A 14,298-nucleotide genomic window follows, 5' to 3' on the forward strand; every position below is an offset into this window, starting at 1 on the left:
ATTGACCACTCTGTTGTTGAAGTCGTATTTTCTGCAATCAAGTTTGGTGTGGTTTACCTTGAGTTTGTATCTATTGTGTGCTCTTGTGTTGTTATGGTTGAAGCTGAAGTATTCATTGACAGGTAAGTCATTGCAATGTATGATTTTATATACCAAACTTAGATCAGACCAAAGGCGGCGTAATTCAAGGTTTTCTAGGTCTAGAATTTTGGTGGCATAAGGTATTCTGCAATGAGTAGAGGAGTGGAGAACTCTTCTTGTAAAATATTTCTTGACTTTCTCAACTGTGTTAATATCAGATACCTAATGCTGGTTCCAGACTGATGAGCTGTATTTGAGTATTGGTCTAGCAAATGTTTTGTATGATCTACTTTTTGGCTATGTAGTTACAGTGGGCTTTCACACTTGGATCATTAGAGACAAATACTCCTGTCAGCTGGTGCTCCATTCAAAATCCAAGAAAGAAATATTTGGACTCCTTTAATCATAGAAAAGATATATTTTACTGGAAATCAAGTGGTAGCAACAAAAGAATTCTGAATCTGAGAAAATGGGTGAGTAAATCACATATACAAAGTAATGGCAACGTTCCCACCCCCAATAGTTCAATTGGCAACATATTAATTTTTAGAATTTATCAGGATATTTAATACAAAATGCCTTGATAAGTGTAGGAGCTCTAACATCCTTCTCACTCACCCACTCAGCCTGGGAAGGAGGAAAATGTTTCAAAGCAACCAAATACTGGAGTTGACCCCTTCGTTTTCGAGGATCCAAAATTTCTTTAACTTCAAAATGTTGTTCACCTTCAATTCGCCATGGTACAGGGGGATCAACCTGAGTTGGTCTGAAGTCGGAGTTATGTTCAGGTTTTAAAAAACTAACATGGAAAACAGGGTGGATCCGTCGAAGAGTTTTTGGTAATTTTAGTTGGACAGCCCCAGGGTTCACAATTCATTCAATTGAGAAAGGTCCAACATACTTAGGTTGAAGCTTTTTTGATTTTTGTGTAGTCTGCAAATATCTGGTGGATAAAAAGACCCTGTCACCCGCTTGATATGGTTTTTGTGGAGTTCTCTTTTTATCTGCAAATTTTTTATGAGCTTGATGAGCATTGTCTAATGCTTTACGGGTTACCAGCCAGGTAAGCTGGAGCTGTGTTATCCATTCATCTAATGACTGAATGTTAGGTTTCTCCCAGGGAAGCTGGGGTATGGGTACAAAGTCTTGTCCTGAAGCTACTTTAAATGGAGAAAACCCAGTACTACTATGTACTGAATTATTATATGCCACCTCAGCGAATGGCAATTGGTCAGCCCAATTATCTTGCTGATAATTTATTGTAACAGAATCACACACAAAAACCAAAGGTACTTAGTGGGACCCGTTAGTAGAATGTCACTTAGAGACTCCACATGATACTTGAATTCGTTTTCCATTTTTATGTGTCAGGACACATTTTTATATAATTTAAAAGAGATAAAGATAGAATAGAATAACAGAGTTGGAAGGGAGATTAGTGGTCTTCTAGTCCAACCCCCTGCCTAGGCAGGAAACCCTACACCACTTCAGACAAGTGGTTATCCAACATCTTAAAAACTTCCAGTGTTGGAGCATTCACAACTTCTGGAGGCAAGTTGTTCCACTGCTTAATTGTTCTAAATCAAGCAATGAAAATTAAAATAATCCAACTGGCCACTACAGTACTAAGTGGGAAATGAGTTTGTCCTTTCTCCAAACAAAATAATGGAATGGAACAGAACAGAATAGAATAGTTGGAAGAGACCTTGGAGGTCTTCTAGTCCACCCCCTTCCTAGGCAGGAAACCCTACACCACTCCAGACAAATGGTTGTTCAACATCTTCTTAAAAACTTCCAGTGCTGGAGCACCCACAACTTCTGAAGACAAGCTGTGCCACTGATTAATTGTTCTCATTGTCAGGAAATTTCTTCTTAGTTCTAAGTTGTTCCTTTTCTTCAGTAGTTTCCACCCATTACTTCTTGTCCTACCCTCAGGTGCTTTGGAGAAGATATTTCCTAAATGCTGTATTTGCCAAGAGGAGTTCTTTATATAGGAATTCCTTCCTAACTAACTAATTAATGCTTCATATAAGTGTAGCCACCCATTCAGTTTATTCTCTGTATGAGGTGGGTCATTCGTTTCTTTGACTTCTGACATGTCATAACCAAGTAAAATATGGAACTGGTGGCTCTTCCTAAGAGGGGAAGAAGCTTAACCTTGCCACCCATAGTGAGTCCAACTGACTAGTAGGGCAGGAAACCACACAACGGTGGCCCCTAAAGTCACCATAATACTTTGTGCTTGAAAAAAGATTCTCCCTTTCTCCAGCTCGGTGTTGGCTTTGAGTTCTCTCAGGGAGACAGAAGAGTTTATCCTTCCTTCTTCTGGATTAATTCCATTGAATTTCCCCAGTATGAGGGTTTAGTCCAGCTGCTCCTGTATTTCCAGTGGAACTGGGTTGGACTGGTGGCCTCTGATGATGACAATGGAGAACGTTTCATCTCATCTCTGGTGCCAATGTTCAAGGAGAAGGCGATCTGCCCCGCCTTCACTGAAATATTGAAATCAGGTCATTTTCTTGCAATGAAGGAATTCATTATTTTTTTACAAAGCTGCTGTAAAGCTGAAGTGATTATTCTGTTTGGTGAATCTCAAACCAATGCACATATACAGTCAGCTCTGCATTTTCACGTAACGTCCACAAAATCATTGCCTCAGAAACTTTGGATCCTAACTTCCCTATGGAAACACAACGTGGTTTTTCCAGACTAGCAGGCTCAAAAGCCTGCAACTCTGATTGGCCCGTGAATAACCGATCGTGATTGGTCGCCATAGACTGATGCGATTGGCCAGTAAATGGGCTTCCACGATTGGCCCTGCTAAGAGCGGCAAACTCAAATCACCTTCATTGGCTGCCTAGCCGCAGCCAGCCCTATATAAGGGGCTGCTGTGGCTGGGATAGTTTGCTCAGATCTGAAGTCACTAATAAAGAGCTGTTTTTGCTATCTGAGTCTTGCCTCCATTCTTGAACTATCCTCCCAGATCTAACAGTGGTGGCAGCTAAAGACACATTCAAAGTTATAAAGCCCTTCCACGGGGCTTTGCAATTCAGGGGCCACACAGGAGATATCTCAGAATTCAGACATTTTCTCATGTCTTTGGACCCTTTGAGTGCGGCTTTGCTCTGCATTAGGAGGGCTTCTCATTGAGTCCAATGCATCAAGAAAGAGACCAAGCCGGTTCAGTCTTGGATGAGCAGCCCCGAACACGCGTTCAGGGAAGCTCTTTTATTGAGCACACATTGTTAAACGTCACAAGAGAGAAAGTTCAGTCTACTTTACATGTTAAAAGAGTGGGGGGTCTCAGTGGATACATTGTAGTGCCCAATCACAGTGCTTAAGGGATACAAAGTAACCAATCCGCGCCTGCAATCCAGCCAGTAGCCCAAGGTGGGCAGCATCCTTTTGTTCCTGATACCTGCTTTCAGCTTACGTGAGGTCTTGCAGGTATCGAAACTCCTTTGCCTACGTGAGGCTTGGCTTATATCAAAACTCCTTTGCCTACGTGAGGCTTTGGCATATGCCCAGGCTGTTAGATGTGGATTCGCTGCTGCATCTCCTCTGTTTTAGTTTTACGCAGAGGGATTTCTTCTGGTTCTTCGCTATAGCCTATACTGAAGCCCGTGTGCATGTTCTCATCGGGGTCCTCTGAGGGTATAGCTTTGTACAGAGATTCTTTTTCCCAGAGGGCATTGACCTGTGCAATGGCGCATTTTTCTGCTAGCACTGACAGACTATTGGAGATGGTGCGAACAAAGATTGGTAATATACATGGAAGAATGACACACCCAGCAGCAATAATACCTATGAGCGCTACTATAGCTTGTAATCCTGGCAGTTTTGGGAGCCAGGAGCCAAAGATATTTTTGAGGTCCATATCTCGCCATACTTGATCCGGATTGTAGGTTAATTGTCACATCTCAGTAGTTAACTGCGCTACGACTTTGCCAACCTTGTCCATTTGAAGACAGCAATTTGTGAGATTAAACCTTCCACATACCCCCCCTTCCTTGGCTAATAAATAATCCAAAGCCAAGCAATTTTGGTAGACAGCTGTGCGTAATTTGTCTGTAGCAGTTGCAAGAGTGTTTAGAGCCTTATCTATTCGTTGACCTGCTAAATCTAAGACAGCTTGCAAACAAATGATTCTATTAAGCATATATACGGGGGTCCTGTACCCATAGCCATGCCATAGGTGCAGACGATTCTTTCTGAGGTCCAGGTGTCCCCTGTGTATTCTGATTGGCAGGGGAAGCCTGCAAAAGCATTGTCGGCTTCCCTTTTTTTGCGAGACAACATGTCATAAACAGGGATGCCTAGTTCCTGCTTCACTGAGATTGGAAAGAGGAAGAAGGAAGGTCTTATCCATCCCAATACACATGACTCTTGCCAATCTGCTGGGAGGGATGGGTAGGCTAGGTTGCCGCAGATCCAATACATGTCATTAGGTGCAGTCCAGTTCTGGGAGGATGAAGTGTCCCTGGGATAAGGGAGGAGGGTTGTGTTGAATTTTGTGGATGTGGTAGTAGCATTATCAGGTGCTGTCCAATTCCAGTAGGAGATGTCCCACGTACCTAAACAAAGGAGATGTCCTACCGGAATGGACCCGTTTCGGGAAAAGCAGTTTCTACCGATTAGATTGGTAGTAATTGTCCAGATAAGGGGGTCGGGGGCAGTTCTGGCTGTTATGTTTCCTATAGAAGACATGTTGTTGAACAGTGATGGCGAGGCTTCTAAGGCTTGCCATGGCCACTGTTCTCCTGTGGTGGTTCCCCCACAGACAAAGCAATTGGTTATTGCAAGTTGTTTTGCAATTTTTTCTGCCATGTCCATGAATAGGTTTTTTGCTATTATGCTGGTATCAGGGGCTTTATCTAACTTTCTTAAATTATTATACACCGACCAGCCTAATGATGTTTCCTTACCCTCATATATCACTTCTGTTTTTATAGTAATGTAGGTGTTTGGGTCTGCTCCTATGCCATCGATCCCTATACCATAGGTATCCATGGCGGGGTGTTGTCTGGAGATAGTGATCTCTACCTTGTTGTCCTTGATAGACCCTGATACTCATTTAAAATGTGACAGATGATTGCAGCCTGAGTACCCTCCCCCAGTGTAATCACAGACACAAGACCAACCCGAGCATTCAATGGAGCCCCCGCAAAGGATCCAATGATTAGGGTTTCCTATGGCCCAATTGATGGGCATGGGACACAAATACTTATGATCATGAGCATATTTGGTTTTCCAATCATCTGACCCACAAGGATATCCCCCTGGTTTGGAACAAGCAATGCAAACATCAAAAGTTAAGACAATTGGGTCAGTACCATCCTTAAGCACAGTGGTGTGATTTAGGTAGTAAAGTTTTCCCTCCCCTTCAGGATCGGCTCTGCCAGAGGCTTTTGGAAGTCCGGCCCACAAAGTAACATTGAGGCGAACAGCCATCTTGGGGTCATAGCAAATAGTTTTTGAGTTCATTTTGCATAACTGATACATAGTCCCATTATTCTGGCAAGTTTTCCCAATAGAAAGGCATCTCTGTGGTTGCTGGGTATGGTAAATGAGAGTCAGTCAAGTGAAGCCTGCTTGTGTGGTTTTGGTCAAGCAGGGGGTGAGTCATCTGGTTTGGTGGGTTTTTGTGATCTTTTAATCCTACGCAGCAAAGGGGGGTTCTGAATATGAGTATCAGGCTGATTCACGAATTGTCTGTGATGATGATGAGGTGAGCGAGGTCTGAGGATTGTCCAGGAGCTGTAGGTGTTGCGCGTAGAATCATGGAGGCATCGACCTGAACCATAGTAGGTGGTTGCAGTAGGATGGGATATGAGGAGTGTAGCTCGAGGGGGTTGTTCAAAGGTGTTGACCTGGAAAGAGGCATTGCTGAAGATGTAGGACCATGGCTGAGGAAGCGTTGACCATCTGAGATAAGGGGGAAAAACGTCCCCGGATGCAGTGCAGGTCAGCAGGAGGGGGGTGTCTGGCATGAAGTATGTTACTCTGGATGGAATGGAAACTTTGGAGGCGTGTGCAGCAAGGAGGAAGAGGAGGAGGAGGAGGGTCAGCGAAGCAGCAGGGCAGATCATGTTGATATGTCTGCAGCCGGTGGTTTTGCTACCTTGGGGTGGTATGGTCTGACGTGCCGTCCAGGAACCCACAGGACACGATCTGGAAGCTGGATACCTGCGTAGCCGCGACCCCAGGTGAGGAGATCAGCAGGACCCTTCCAAGCAGGATCTGGCAGTTGGTGGTAGTATACTGTGGTTTGGGAGAATCAGGAGAGCGGGGGAGGAAAAGTGTCGCTCCGCTGCTGTCATAGCAGGGGTGTCAGAGAGATTGAGGAAATTAAGCATATAAAGGCAAAGATTAAGGGTGTTTTGCATCGCCGGGAGGCCAAGGGGTTTTTTCCCTTTGGTCAGATGTCGTTCTAGCGCTGTCTTTAAAGTTAAATTGGCTCTCTCTGCCAGGGCTTGTCCCTGGCTGTTGTAAGGGATCCCAAATTTGTGGGTGACCTGCCACTTAGAGCAAAATTCTGACATAGCCGCACTAGTGTATGCAGGACCATTGTCTGTTTTTATTTCATTTGGGCGTCCCAACGATGCAAAGGTGCGAATGCAGTGGTTAATGACATGTTTAGAGGCTTCTCCTCTCTGCGGGGTTGCCATTATGAACCCTGAATAAGTATCAATTGTGACATGCAGGTACTTCCAGGGGGTAAATGGAGGAAACTGAGTAACATCCATTTGCCATATTTCACAGGCTTTCAACCCGCGGGGATTTACTCCTAAGGGGATGGAATTGGCTTGCTGACTGCAGGTGGGGCATTGCTGTCTGATGGCTGAGGCTTCTGCCATGGTAAGGTTAAAATGTTTCATGAGGGCTTTGGCATTTTGATGAAAGTAAGAATGGCTTTCCCAGGGAGTTAGGGTGTGCGTGGTCATAATACCTGCAGCTGCTTGATCAGCCACGTCATTGCCTTCCTGGAGAATTCCTGGGAAAGGCTGGTGGCTGTGAATGTAGGCTACAAAGAGAGGGTGTTGTTGTTGCGCAACAAGCTGTTGCAGTGTAACAAAAAGAGAGAGAAGGTTCTTGTCAATAGCGGGAGAGAGGTAAGAGTCGTGGATGGTAGAGACTATTTGGGTAACATACAGGCTGTCCAAGATCAAGTTGAGGGGTTCGCTGAAATTTTGGAGGACTAGTATGGTTGCAGCAAGCTCAGCCCTTTGTGGTGAAGTCTGCACAGGGGTGGTTTTGGTGTGCCATGCTCCATTCTTTGCCAGCGCATGCCCTCGTTCCCTGCTGCCATCAGCAAATATAGTCAGGGCACTGACCAAAGGTTGTTTGCTGATGGGAGAGGAGAAGGAGATGGGTATGGTTCGAATGATCTGAAAACATGGGTCAGCGGGTGGGTGGCAGGAGATTAGCCCAGGCCAGTCGGATAAGGCCAACTGAAGCTCCTGGGAGTTTTGGAATAGAGGTTCCCAAATTTGCAGCGAGAAGGGGATAAAAAGTGTGGAGACATCTATCCCCATGAGTGCTTTTGTGCGGCTCCTGCCCTTTACGATTAATTGAGCCAATTGACCTGGTTTGGAAGTGATGGAGCATCGGGGCGTGTGGGAGAGATGGATCCATTCTAAGATGTGGAGCTTTTGGTCCTTTTGGGTCACTGCCGCGGTCATGAGCCTTGGGGTGGCTAGAATGACCATATCTAGAGGAGTATTGGCAGCGGCCCTATCCACCCATATTCTACGTATGTTCTCTTCTATATGGGTCAGTGCTTGAAGCTGAAGTTGCTGCAAGGATATTTTGTCAGCGGGCCCTTTTCCCCAAGTAAGGGCTTCGAACAGCGGAGAAAGAGTATCAGTGGTTAGTGACAGGAAAGGTCGGGCCCAATTAATGGTGCCCAGATATTGTTGAAGCTGAACCAGGGTAGGTTGAGGAGGCAGAGAGAGTGAGGGGAGTGAAGGATAGGCAGTAGTTGAGAGCATTTTAAAGCCTAGATATGCATAGGGAGTCAGCACTTGTACCTTTTCAGGCGCTATGTGCAAGCCTCCCTTTGCGAGGATGGCTTTCAGGAAAGAGAACGAAGCAAACACTGTACCTGGGGGTCCAGGAGCAGCAACAAGGATGTCATCCATGTAATGATACACCAGAAATTGTGGATAGGCAGAACGATAGGGTAACAGGACCTTATTTACATAGTGCTGACACATGGTGGGGCTGTTGAGCATGCCCTGAGGTAGGACTTTCCATTGAAAGCGAGAGGAGGGAGAGGAGTTATTCAAGCGAGGCAGAGTAAAGGCAAACAAGGCGCGGTCAAGTTCATGCAGTGGGATAGAAAAAAAATAATCCTTTAGGTCAACAACCAGGAGATCAAATTTTTCAGGGATGATATTGGGATTTGGCAGACCACATTGTAATGCCCCCATTGGTTTTATAATCATGTTCAAGGCCCTCAAATCCTGTAAGAGCCTTCATTTCCCTGATTTTTTCTTTACAACAAAAATGGGGGTGTTGTATGGGCTGACAGATGGTTCAACATGCCCTTTGACAATTTGGTCCTGGACAAGTGATTGCAAGGCTTCTAATTTGTCTATAGTGAGGGGCCACTGATCCACCCAAACAGGCTCTGTGGTTTTTAGTTGCAGCCGCAGTGGGGTTTCAGTGGAGGATGCCATTAGTCTATGATGAGTTTTGCATTAAGTTGAGACATGAGATCACGGCCCCACAGGTTAGTGTGTAGTGGAAGCACCAAGGGTTGGAGGTAGGCAGTGCGAGAGACGTCAGATGAACTCACCGGTAGCCAGTGTTTGCTATGGTGGGTGTGCTGAACTCCTCCCACTCCCCGAACGGCCGGGGCAGTTTCCAGGGGCCAATCGTCCGGCCACTCAGCTGTTCGGATGACACTAAGGTCAGCTCCAGTATCTAAGAGACCCGAAAAGACCTTATCATTGATTGTGGATTGTAATACAGGCCTGGCTCGTTCCATAGATTGATGGACAGCAAACGCCCAGGCATCTTCAGTTTTAACAGGTACTGGAACAGCAGTTGCCACTAGTTCTCCCTTGCTAAATTTTGTGGGAGTATTTCCAATTACTGCTATGGCAACTGAGGAAAAGTCATCGGAATCTCTCAGAAATGGAGATGCAATAATTCCTTTTGCCATGAGGTCCCGGATGGGATAAATTATGAGGGGCGTCATGGCAGGAGGGATGGTTTTCAGACGTGGGGAGAAAGTACACAGTGCCTGGGATGTCAATTTCCATATCTTCAGAAGCAACTAATTGGAAAGATATGGTGTCAGCCTTTGGAGTGGGGCTGACTGACTGCCCCCCCTCTAGTTTCCCTGCGGTTAGGGGGTGCTGCTGCAACACTGGTTTGCCCAGTGGTACTCTTTTTTGCACCTTGGGCAAATTGTTTTTGGCTTGTTGTTGTTTTGTGGATTGTCCCTAGCCCTACATTGTGCTTTGAAGTGGCCTGGTTTCCCACAATTGAAGCAATTCCCAGCTGGCCTGTTTTGAGAATTTGCTTGCTGCAGGGCCATTGCCAGGTGTTCCATATTGTAGGAAACAGTCCCCACAATTCTGCAAGCCTTTAGATAGTCCAAGAGGGAAGCCCCCCCTCGGGCAGCCAGAGGCTGCAGAATCCTTTTGCAATCCTCATTTGCATTCTCAAAGGCTAATTTCAACAGAAGCTCTCTGAGGGCCTCTCCATTTGAAATTTGCCTCTGGACAGCCTTTTGGAGCTCCTCTATGAATTCGGCATAAGGCTGATGTGATCCCTGGGTAATTTTGGAAAAGGAGCCTATGGCCACAGAGGCAGGATCATCGACCTTATCAAGGGCTTTGATAGCAATGATACTGACAAGAGTGAGAACTCGCTGTGGGATCGTTGTCTGGGATGTTAAGTCAGCGAATCGGCCCATGCCAAAATTTTGATCTGCTTTTGAGCCATGATCGTGAGCAACTTTCTCAGCTTCGGCATGAAAGTCTGATTCCCACACAACATACTGCAGTCCTGTCAGTATCATTTGGAAGAGGTCTTTCCAATCTTGGGGTAGCATAAAAAAGGAGGTGCTGATGGTGTTAATAAGACCTCTGACATACGGTGCCTGAATGCCATACATGGCCACAGCTTGTTTTAAATCTCTAAATAATTTCATGGATAAGGGTTCAAGCCTAGGCACCATATTCCCAGGTCCATCCCCCACATATTCTATGGGGCAGAGGGAGAGCTCCTCTAGGGTAAGGGAGCCCTCCTTGCGCCCCTGGGCCATGGCTTGTGCAACTGCTCCCATGGGTGTCTGATCCCCCGCAGGATTTAATTTAGGAGGAACCGAGGGTTCAGGAGCTGTGGGGGAAGAGGCTTCCAGTGGGAGAGCATCTTTGGTTTTGGTCTCAGCAGCATAGGGAGGGGGACGTCCCGCGGGGTGTGTGTGCCAGCGTTAGTCAGCGCTGAGCTGTGAACTTTTAAACATTCCATAATTATCCGCCAGGTGGTTAAAATCTTTGGCAGAGCCCTGGGAGTATCATGAAAAAAGTCACCCAAACGTTGCCATGTGGAGACTTTTAAGGACCCCTTTTCCGGATAAGCCGGACATTGCATGTGGATGTACTTTAAAAGGGCTATGAGGTCCTTTTTAGTTGGAGCCGGGAGCGTTTTGCCCTGACTCCTAAGAATCAAAATTTAGCTCTTCATTAATTCCCTTAATTCTTGCAGATGCACCATCTGTGCTTTAGAGAATTTCCCGCCCATACTCACCTGAAGGGAGGATTTTCCCCTGGGGAGGGATCCGTGACACTAGACAGCGTCCCTGGGTTGCAACTGGCTCGTCCGGCCGGGTGAGATGGGAGGTTGAAGGTGGGCAGGGCTGCTTCTTTTCAGCAGATCACGTCGGGGTCACCAGAAGGTAAAATTCCCAATAAAAATCTGGGTGTGTTTCCAAATGGTGCTTCAACAGGTCAGTTGAAATCCTATTGGACATATAGTAGAACCTCTGCTCACTAATGCTTCTCACCACAACTAAATCAGGTTCTGACCAAAAAATTCAATTTTTATTCTTGTGGCCATTTCCACTTCTGCACCATTTCTTTTTGTAAGTTCCAAATTTCCAAAATTAGGTTCGGGTCATGACTAAATTGGGTTGCGACCAAAGTTATGGAAAAGAATTATGGTCATGACCAGAGGCTCTACTGTATTTGCAGAACCATCTCAGTTTCTCTCAGTAGGTAGCATGTGAAAAGACACTCAATTCAATTCTTTTTAACCTTAATGTATATTTCTATGGCTTAGAATCCTTTGTGGTTCCACCCTGTTTGTTTAGTTTGACCTTTGTTGTACTGCTATTCTTCTGGTGTGAAAGCAATATCTGTCAACCTCAGCATATAGAGTAGGATTCAAAGATGTTCCAATAGGTTCTGGACTGGAATTCATCAGATCTTTCCCTACCAAAGTCTAAATGTTGGACCACTCTAGATAGCGAAGTGAGGTAGATGCATTTGTCATTCACAAAACTGCGGGTCCAAATAAACACAATTAAGGAGAAAGAGCAAACTGAATATTATATGGTATGGGATTTATTCTATCAATGGTTTAATAATAAAAATGGAAGTTAGAAATAGGAAAACAAAATAAAGATGATGTGTTAAAAGAGACAAGATAATATGATGACTAATATGTTGAATACTACCTACGTTAATATTGTCTGATCACAATATAATTAATAGGTGGACATTACTGTGTTAAATATTGCAGAATTAATATATAATGAAGGATATTGTAACTTTGAGGATGTTGTAACTTTGATTTGTTTAACAAATATGTTTGTACCCAGACAACACACTGTTCACCTGAAGATAGAATGATTGTATTAAAAATAAAACAAATATTTTTTAAAAAAAACGTGAGTCCAAATAAACGCCATAACATGTATGTAAACTAGTATGACAGGAGCTATGCCATCAAGGAAATTTGGAATACAGAATTAAAATCATTGTATGGAGGTATCCTTCTGATAAAAATAATTTTTGCAAACAACTCTACAAAATTTTGGGGCCACGGAGCCATCATTGTATTTGAACTCAGGGCCATCTCTGGGCAAGGTGGGCTTGATTGTCACATAGGTAGCATTTGATGTTATTTTTGGTTTCATTGATGGTTTTAAGACACCTGAAGCATGTACAGGAGTCTGGCAAGTCATTGATAGAGATTTTTTGTTGTTGTTGTTTGGTAATGAAGGATTTGGAGTTCTGGAGTTTCTGGCTGACATGGTCAATGACAATAGTACATTAAACAATTACAATAGCTAATTAATATGATAGGTAGACAGTTACTTAATGAATGTTGGTAATTAATAAAAGTTAATTAGAGAACAAATCAAAAGTTAGAGAACAAATCAAAAGTAAGGTTACTTGTTACTAAAATCAATCAATCGACTTATTACTAAGAATCAATCAATCAATCAATAGACTAGATAATCAAAGATACAGTATTAAATCTCTATCAGTTCAATGAATCATTCAATCCTTTCCATTTCTTGTCTTGGGGGTATAACTAAACCAGGCATTCCATCTCGATATTGACATGGTTGCTCACACTTCCTAGGGTACACCTGACTGCCACCATACACCATTAGCACCCATTCTATCTGAACATAGTATGACACAGGCCAAACTCCATCTTCTGCACAGGTGTTCACTTTCAGGTAGATCAAAATCTCAAGTCTATCTGTTCTGTGGATTAGCCACAAGAGGCACAAACATGTTTTTCCCCACCTGATGTGCAAATGACATCTATTGCTCAGTGGGTAGGACAATTGCTTTTCCCTGAAATCATCAGAAGAACAGTAATACTTAATGTCTCCCCTGGGGATTTCAACCCACAAAAAACTTGCAAGGTAAAACTTGCTTTGAAAAATATGCCCTGCTGGAGGACCTCACCTGGCCTTCCAGAGAGCTCACTCTGAGCTTTGGTGTGACTCAGCTGCCCTTTGTGTCAAAGCCAAAACACAGGTAAGAGAAGGCATGATTGATACAATGCTCGTTTATGGTTGATTAATCTTGTGACTTCATTATTAAAATAAATAATGAGATACAACACATAGTCTACTTTCAGAATAGGCCAGAGAGGAACAAATAAAGAGATAAAATACAAATGTGTTAATGCAAAAGGACTTCAGATAAATTTGCCTTGAGGCCATCCAGATGGCAAGGCAGCCATAACTGTGTAAACTTGCAGAGGTTTCAGGTGCTCCCTGCAATTCTGCTTCCCACAAACCTTGACTTCTGATCTAGCAGGGAAGGTGACAAGAATGATTGGGCTGCCTCTCCTGCTGCTGCTGCTGCTCTTCTGGCTCCTGCCCCCAATGACTGCTAACGATCTATGGAAATATTACATGTCTGGTGATCTGGTTATTGGTGGGAATTTACCCCTGGCAGCTCTCATCCGCTTCAGTATACAATATTTTCATAATGAACCATCACCGCATATTTATAAATGCTCGTAAGATTCACCTGAATAGAAAAATATAGATGATTGTTTTCTTTCTTTTGGATTGAGAAACTCCTTTTAGAAATACTTTTCTAGTGATGTTTGCAAAGATCCTTGTATACAACTTTGTATAGATCAGATTTCTGTCCTGTCCTCAGTAAATAGCCAAATTCATGAAATAGGCTAGAATTCCCAATCTTTGCAGAAGTCTTCCTCTGGATGATTATACACCATATGAAAATGGAGAGGGAAAACACCTTGGAGACTTTGCTGGCCTAGTAAAGAGGTTTACTTATGTTTATTTGGACATAAAAGCATGGTCTAAACCGCCCCCCAGAAGGCTCAGTCCTTTTCCAATGTGAGGTAGTGCCAAAATCCCTGAGTTTGAGAATCAACATTTCTCATGAATAACAGCCTTCACTCCCTCTGTGCTGTGACCCCCACTGGAGTCTTTGGGTCAGCAATGGTGACCAGACCTGAAGAAGCTGCTCCAAGAGAGACTCAAATTGATTAGGGTGGAAGAGAAGCAATTGGGGAGGATTCCAGTCATGGAAGCAAAGTGAAGAAGGGAGGTTTTATTTTGAAAAGGCAGCTGGGATTATTATTTTTTTGAGGAAAAACCAAGATGTATCACAAATTGGGAGTGATCAACCAGGCTGAAAGTTTGCCTACTAGTAAAGAAGGAAAAGAAAAAGAACTAAAACACCTCAAGGAATCACCCAGAAC

General features: G+C 44.0%; 1 pseudogene; it reads left to right on the forward strand.

Annotated features, from left to right (window-relative positions):
- Positions 1-2,177: 2,177 nt before the first annotated feature.
- LOC148128344 (vomeronasal type-2 receptor 26-like) overlaps positions 2,178-14,298 on the forward strand; it is a 34,772-nt pseudogene continuing 22,651 nt past the window's right edge.

Source organism: Pseudonaja textilis, chromosome 1 (genome assembly GCF_049901715.1).
Source record: "Pseudonaja textilis isolate UNSWEBS1 chromosome 1, rPseTex1.2, whole genome shotgun sequence".
NCBI classification, from domain to species: domain Eukaryota; kingdom Metazoa; phylum Chordata; class Lepidosauria; order Squamata; family Elapidae; genus Pseudonaja; species Pseudonaja textilis.